Raw genomic sequence first — 8,707 nt, 5'->3', positions numbered from 1 at the left:
AAAAAAAAGATACCTTGCAACTGTGGGAAGGACAGACACTCCCCATGTGAGCCAGACCTCAACACAAATGATCAAACAAATGCAGCCATATACCTCCCCAGGTGTGGGGATCAGGGATTGATATTCTAAATAGGTAGCAATCACTTTAGAAAAGCCAGGAAGAATCACCACCACCTCCCCTGCTACAAGAAAAACCCCTGTTTTGTTTTCATGCCCACTTGCTGTGTAAATCACATCCCCATTTGATTCCAGTTTAATCAATTTTACCTGAGCAATTAATTATGCTTGTGATCTTATTAATAGACCATAGTTTTATTCCATCTGATGCCCAACTAAAATGTTCCCATGCTTCCCAGCTTGGACCTGCCTCACTGTGATTTTGCCCTATAAAAATCCCTCAGAAAGACAACATAATTGGCAACCCACTCAGGTCCCCTTCTGTCCCTCTCTCTGACAGAAGCTTTCTTTCCCCTCAATAAATATATACTGCTCTTAAAAAAAAATAAATAAAATTCTAAGTATATTAGAATTTTAACTCTTAGAAAACATCAGAAACCAAATAAAAATTTTATATATGTGCACTAATGATTAAAACATATGTAACAGACCAAACATACTATCACTTTATAAACTTTAGGAAGCCAAGAATACTTTCATTTGTACCCACCAACTGATAACTCAGATGTGCTTATGAACATTTTAAAACATTAATCTCATTTATCTTTACCTGTTTATTCACTTTAACTATTTCTTGAGATTACTCATGAGAATCAAAATATAGTATAAGTAGCATTTTGAGGTACATTTCCTTAACTAATTCTTTAAGCTATTATACATAGAAAACAATGGTCATTGCATCTGAAAAAGTATGTTTTAACAAACAATTATAATTTTGTTTGGCTAACTGAAGCAAAACAATGCTTTTCCTGTTGGGGATTGGGTTAGTGACTCATTTGGGCTCTTTCAAGGTGGTTGATACCTGTTTAGAATATCAATCCCTGATGCCCAGCCCTAGGGAAGTCTGTAGCTGTGTTTGTTTCCTCTTTTTTCTTGAAGTCTGGCCCAAATAGGAGTGTCTGTCTCTTCCAAGTTGCAAAGTCACCTTGTCTTCCATTTTGTCTCCTTGAGGGCCTGGCCCTGTCTGACTGCCTATAATATTTCTATCTAATTCAGCTGCCTACAACAGTAACAGTATTTTCAATATTCCAGGCTACTCTAAAGACATTTTCTTTCTCTATTAACACAAGAATTAAACCAGTGAGAGTCAGGAGAGAAGAGTCACACATTGTTACATGAGATCTTTATTCATTATTCCTCGTTGTTATAAAAACAAATGTGAAATCTTATCTTTTTCACTTTTTAGGTTACATTTAGAAAAATATACATAAAATCAACTTTAAGTCCTGTATTTTAAAATAGATTCAATTTTGTGAAATATAATGTGGACTTGACATTTCAGGCATAGGTATTAAAGTACCCATGATTCTCTATGGTGTACTGTGCATCTATTAACATCCTCTCAGATCCTCTACTCACGATCAGACATCATGTGTGTCCTTCTAATGTCACCCTAATTTTCCTGAGGTCTGATGATGTTGTTGAAGGCAGCTGAGTCAGACAGAAATATTACAGGCAGTCAGACAGGGACAGGTCATCCAAAGGAACCAGTAAGAAAGGCCAGATTCCTGCAACAGTCAGAGAGACAGACACTCCCACTGTGGGCCAGACGTCAAGAGCAAAGATCAAACAAATGCAAACCTCCCTAAAGTTAAGCATCCAGGATGGATACTCTAAATAGGTCTCTATCATCTTGAGGAAGCCAGAAAGTCACCAATCCTGTTCCCTACAGAAAATGCACCAGTTCTGTATCCATACCCACTTTGCTATGTAACATGCTTCCCTATTTGGTCATGGATTTAACCAATTTAAATTGAGCAATTGTGTTTGTAATCTTATTGGTTGATCATAGTCCCTCCCCCCCCCCAAGAGTTCCCATATTTTCCACCTTGGATCTGCCTCAGTCTCCTGGTTTTGTTCTATAAAAATCCCTAGAAAAGGGCACACGAGATAGTTCAGCAGACTAAGCACCTGCTTAGGCAAGTACACAGAGACCTGGTTTGATTCCCTATACCACAGGCAGTGCTGGTCCTGCTGGTCCAAGCGCTGGGCATGCTGCACCTGCCACAGAGCCAGGATGTGGTGGTGAACTCCTGTAATCCCAGCACTGGGGAAGCTGAAAACAGGAGGATCACTAAGAGTCTTAGCTGTGTAGTGAAACTCTGTACCAAATACATTTTTAAAAAAAATCCCTAGAAAAGGCAGATTGCTTGTCAATTCACTAGGGTCCTTCTGTCCCTGTCATGGGCAGCTTTCTTTTCTCTAATAAATATATACTGCTTTTAACCTTTGTTTGTTCCTAAGATTCATTTTTTCACTTTTAGACAACATAAATTTGTTCCAGGTATTTTCCACATTGGTAGTTTCATTCCTCTGTGCCAATGTTAATTAGTCCCAATTTTTCCTCAGGTGAAAAGATGGTTCAGCTCCAATGGTACTACTCCAATGTTCTGTTATGACTAGGCCAGGTATCCCTGTCAGTTCTGCAGAAGTCTGTCTGTCCCAAGACAACACTAACCAGTCCCATCTCTACTATAGCCAGTAAACAAGTATTCTCCTTGGCATATCGCTACTCCTAGGCATTGAGTCCTTGACAGTGTACAAAAGTTTAATTTGTGGATTTCACATATGAAAAGTCATAGCCAAGTGTTGAATTTTATTCAAAAAGTTATTCTAAAGTTTTTATGTCTAGAGAATTGTAACACATGTAGAGAAATCATGGAAAGATTTTTTTAAAAAGTAAAGTCTGGATATTCCACTTAGTAAGTACAAAGCACATACAAAGGTAAATTTCAGGCTAAAGAAACAAAATCAAACAAAGGAAGGAAAGGGAGCAAGCTAGGGAGCTGTAGTGGAGGGTTCCAGTGTCCAGAACGGTCATAGTGGGTGAGTTCTGACAACTGCAGTGCAGTGAAATGGAGTCTTCTTTTAGGGGCCTGTAGGCCAAGCCCTGAAGGCACACATTTTTAAAACAAAGCCTTATTGGGCATGATAGTGTAACCCCAGCACTCAGCAGGCTAAGGCAGGTACATCATTGTGAGTTCAAGACCAGCTTGGGCTACAAAGTGAGCTCAAGGCTGCATAGCAAAAGATGAAGATGAAGATGAAGAAGACATAGAAAACAAAGAAGACAAAGAGGAAGACAAGGCTCAGTGGGAGGAAGGGAAGATTTTCCCATCACCGCCCCCTTTTCTGCACAGCACTGAGTCATGAGGTATGTGTGGATATCAGTGGGATATCTGCCTTTTGGACCCAGTAACTGGACATGATCTACTTTCCTTTCCTGCCATGATCAGTATTCAGAGTGTGAGAATCTCTTCTGCACCCAGACAGAAACAGGCATCCTCCTAAACTTCATTCTCCATGCTCATTAATATCACCCTTCCTTAGACCCTAGCAGAGTCATTGTCCTGATGCCTCTACCTCCTGGAGCTGGCTTGTCAGGAAAATGTCAGACAGTGTGCAAGGTAGTCTCTAAAGTGGAGATGGGAAAGTTTGGATCCTACCATCCGTGGTGCAGGTTCACCAACCTCCACCAAAGGAAAATCAAGTTCAAGACACATCAGTAATAGGCAGGAAAAGCTCTATTAAGCAGAATTTAAAGTATAAACTCAAAGAAAATAAAGTGTATACCTTCAAGAGAGAGGTACCCAAAGTGACTTTCTGTCCCCCTCGTTTTTTAATTGATGATGTGTCTATGTGTTCTAACCATTATTAAATTTGGTATACTGAAATCTCTCACTATCATTGTAAAACTGTTCATCCCTTCATTTTTTAAATATTACCTGCATATATTTTGGAGATGTGATGCTTAATGCTTATGTGACTTGTGTATCTTGTATCTTCTTGATAAATTGACCTTTTTCTTAGTGTAAGCCACTTCTATTTGAGCATTTTTTCACATGGATGGTTTGTATGTTGGCAGACAGAACACAGGCATAAACTGCGTGGACAAGTCTTCATACTAGCCCAACTCAGGACACAAAGGAGGATTTAAAATCAAAGCACAACTATAGAAGCTGGGGCTAAAAATTCACATTTTTATATTTCTTTTTTTTAAAATCTCATTTATTTACTTGGTACAAGTCTCACTACGCAGCAGGCCACACCCAGGATTCTGGTGCTGGAACAGCATATGGTACTGCAGATTGAACCTGGCTCCCTGTGCTTGCCAGGCAGGCAACTTAGACTGCTAAGTTATCTCCACAGCCCCCATTTCTTAATATTAAATGAAGGTGCTACTGGTTAAAACAAAGGCACCTAGTAAACATTTGTTGATTCTCGCACAAAGCCAAATAAAAATTACAAATATATCCACAAGTCACTATTTCATAAATGTGAAGTACTTCACAGTCCTTTTAATGAAATGTATTTATTTCATCCCTAAGAAAGCAGTTTGTCAACCATTAACAAAATCTTGGGCTCAAAAGAAGGCACTGAAATAAGTGGATATATTATACCATATCAAGACACTGAAGCACCTTGAAAAGTATACTGAATGAGAAAATGGTGTAAGATTATTTTAACTTTGATAATGAATGACTTAACCAGCAAATCAGAATTTACATAATTAGAAATGTACTTCTCCATATCTGCCCTAATTACTTGAACTGATGACAGTTCTGAAACAATTGCTAGGTCAATTGTAGTCCACACCAAAACTTCTTTATACTGTATAATGTCTCTAATGTTTCTCTTTGTAACAATATTTTACTTTAAGTCTATTTTGTCTAATATTAGCATAGCCACCATTGCTTTATTTTGGTTACTACTGGCAAGAGTACTTTTTTAATTTTTTTGTGGCTGACTCAGCCCACCCTGGAGATGGGGCTGGCATGGTGTGTGCTACCAGGGATAGAAGCATAGTCCTTGCTCGCTTGCCGAAGCAGGCGCTTTAGACCACTATCTCGCCAGCCCAGAGCTGTCTTGCTGGCCAAAGAATATCTTTACATAATTTTACTTCCTTTACATTTTGTAGTATGTGGGGGCTTGATTCAAGGTGAATCTCTTACAAAATGCACATAGTTATAACCTGTTTTTATTGTTTTCCAGCCTATTCATCTTTGGCAGATTAGAAACCATTTATATTGAAAGTACTCAAGACAAGGAATTTTTAATTGCTTTCTTTATGTTTTTCTTCTGATTGTTCCGATGCTCTCCTTTACTGCCTTCCTTCACGCTTCACTGACTTTTTCAGAGATGATTTAACCCCCTTCTCACTGCTAATGTGAATTTCTTATCATTTTCAAATATTGATCTAGACTTAGAAACTGGAATAAAATGTCACGTATTGTGGCATGTAGTGACTTTTTATACTTGTTGAGTGTAAGTTGTTCCTATTTAGTAAGGAATTTTTCATGTATCCACATGAATGTTATAATAAGGTCACACAGGACGGAATGAGGTAGAAAGAGTACTTATATTTTCTGAATAAGACTGTGAGGAATTTGTTTTGTGTCTTCCTTATCCATTTGGTAGAAGACACCAGTAAACTACTTAAGCATGGTATTTTCTTTCTATACAAGATAGCAATTTATTGAATTAATTGTTTTAATTAGAATGGATTTATTCAGAAGTGGTCCTCCTGTGAGGGTTTTGGCAATCTGTACCCTTCACTTGTAGCATTTAGGTTATCAAATTGTGGAGAGTAGAGTAACTTATTTTTCTTTTCATTTCATAGTTCAGGAAGGATAAACTTAGTTTTTAGTGTTTTCCACTATTATCTTTTCTCCTTTTACTGCTTAACCTAACTAGAGATGCTACCATTTCTTTTTGTGTTTTTTATGCAGTCATGTTGTCAGATTTGTCCGATTTTCTCTGTTGTTGTTCAGCTTCCATTTTTATTGCTCTCTCATTTAATTCTCAATTCTCATCATTTACTTTCCTGGTTGCTTTATATGTAAATTTCTTTTCTTTCTCAGTTTGTTAAGATGAAAATAAATCACTGATGAAATCTCTTATACTGCATGTAGCTAATGCTATGTATTTCTGAGAAAATACTAGATTTACAGTGGCACACAAATGTTGACAAATTGTATTTCTTTTTGTATTCTCCTCAAAATATGCTGAAAACTTCTCTTGAGATTTCTTTGGCTCATTCATTATTTAAGTAGACTATTTAGGCTTCAAACATGTGAGAGTATTTTAGATACTTATAATTGATTTTAAGTTCCAATTTATTGATTTGAAAACACACTTTGTATAATTTCTGTGCTTTAAGAGTGTCATGATTGTTTTATGGTCCAGGATTGTGTCACTTTTGCTGAATGTTTCATGCAAGATTGAGAAAAATGTTTATTCTGCTAATGCACAAGGCTGTGAGCTGCACCTGTCCATTAGAGCCTATTGGCCGATAGCATTGTTTACATCATTTATAGCCTTGAACATTTCTGTCTGCCTCATCTGTCAATAATGAAAGCATAATTTTGAAATATCCAAATGGAATAGTGGAATCCATTGTCTATTTCTCTTTGCAGTTCCTAGAGTTATTAGGCCATGTTGGTGAGCTGACATTTTTATCGTTATGCAATAATATTCTTCAGCTCTGAAAAGGCCTTTTGTTTTGAAATTTTATTTGTCTGACATTAATAAAGTTTTTTTAATTTCTTTGATTATTATTGTAATTTCTTTATCCTTTTAACAGTGAAACTATTCAACTACCCTTTGTATCTTTAACTTTGAAACCATCTAGCTATCCTTTATATATAAAGCTAGTGCCTTATAAGCAACATATAGTAAGGGCTCACGTTTATATTATATTATCTATCTGTCTTGAAATTAACATCTAGGTCATTAACACTGAAGGATTTTTGTGACTGTTTGCTTAATGTTTATCTCATTTTTAAGTTTATATTTATTGCACTTGGTCCTTGATTGTCCCCTTCTTTTTCTGCCTTCTATGCTTTCAATTGATCATTTATATGATGGGCTTTTTTTTCAGTGTATTAATTTTAACCCCTTTAAAAATTTAGTGGTTTCAGTAGAATTTGTAGTTGCAATTACACATATCCAAATCCACCACAAGTGAGGCTAAGCAACGACCATAAAACACACAGAAATTGTAACAATGTGTCCTGATACTCCATTCACTCTATCTCTTTCTACATTATGTCATTTTTTCACTAATCCAGTAACTATAATCACCCAATTTTCCATTACTTGTATTTATTTTCATTAGTTCATGTTTGCACTACAGTGCTTCCGTCCTTGGTGGGCTGTCCGTGCATGCAGGGCATCTGAATTCTTTTCTTGTCATCTTTACTTCTCCCTTGTTCTCTTCCTCTCTTGCCTGATGCCTTTCCCATTTCAGAGAGCTCCATCTTCCTCCTTCTTATGACAGATGAACATGTTTCAGTGACTAGGAAACTGGAGCATGTAAGTTTTGTATTTTACCCTTAGTTATTCTTTGAAATTCATCTTTTTTTATATACCTGATACAACTTACTAAATAATTTTCCTTCATCCTGAAGCATTTTTATTAACCATTTCTTACAGAACAGAATTATTCTAAGAAATTCCCTTTGCTTTTGTTTAGTCCATTTCTTCATTAATGTGAAAGAATAATTTCCCTTAATATCGAATTCTAATAGTGTTTTTCTTTTTTGGTACTCAGATAGTATGCTCTTTTCAATTATATGGATTTGATAAAAATTTGCTATATTTTCTTTTCATTTTCACTTTATTTTCTTATGTACTAAGGTACATAGATCTTTTATGTAAGGATATTCTGTTAATCTGGCTAGGTGTCAGGCGGTATGCAATTTTATGGCACCTTTGGTGTCAAATGTTTCTCTTCAACTAAAGGATCCTTACTTTCAGCCATCCTTTTGCCTTTATGCCTTCCCAGAAACCTGTTTTTGGTGGAATAATTTGCAGCTCTTTCACATGTGGTCTGGGTCACGACTTAGAGCCCTCTTCATGTGCTGGTAAACTCAGGGGAGTGAGACACTACGTACTCTTAGGACTCAGCAGTCTTTCAGTCTGGCTGTGCCACCAAGATGTGAACTTTACAAGTAGTTCTTAGGTTTCTCTCCTTTTCAGTAGACTAGAACAGTGTGGACTGGACTTAGAGAAATGTCCTTCTCACAGATGGAGTAATCTTCAACAATGGTGGGCCTTTGTTACTAGGATGTACTGCTCACATTTTACAAAGGCTTCTCCCTCTTTTCACTCTTTCATCTGGAGCACCTACTTCAGGAAGGCCTTTAGAACAATTTCAGGAGTCCCTCTGCTAATATAGATAACCGTAACCATTGTGAAGAAGCCAGTACCTGTCGTCAGGGTGGTAGGTTGATATTTCCAGGGTCTCCTACCTTTACAATGTCAAAGAAGTGATGAGGTTTGGAGAGGTAAGAGAGAAGTTGAATGACTGTGTTATACCATACAAGCTGTTGTATGTCCCTGAAGAAGGAGGCATAACCCTGGGAAGGCAGCATAGCCTTGGACATGTTAAAGAAGCTAATGACAAAACTCAAAAGCTTTTAGTTCAAAACTGGTGGCAGTTCTTTATTGTGCATATGGTCAAATCTTAGCTAAGAGGATAAGATTTTTACCCAAGGTCCAACTGTTTCCTAACTTGTATTTATTTATT

The sequence above is a fragment of the Octodon degus genome, unplaced genomic scaffold, assembly GCF_000260255.1.
Source record: "Octodon degus isolate 3935 unplaced genomic scaffold, OctDeg1.0 scaffold00152, whole genome shotgun sequence".
Taxonomy (NCBI): Eukaryota; Metazoa; Chordata; class Mammalia; order Rodentia; family Octodontidae; genus Octodon; species Octodon degus.
Note: the sequence above shows the minus strand (reverse complement) of the source record.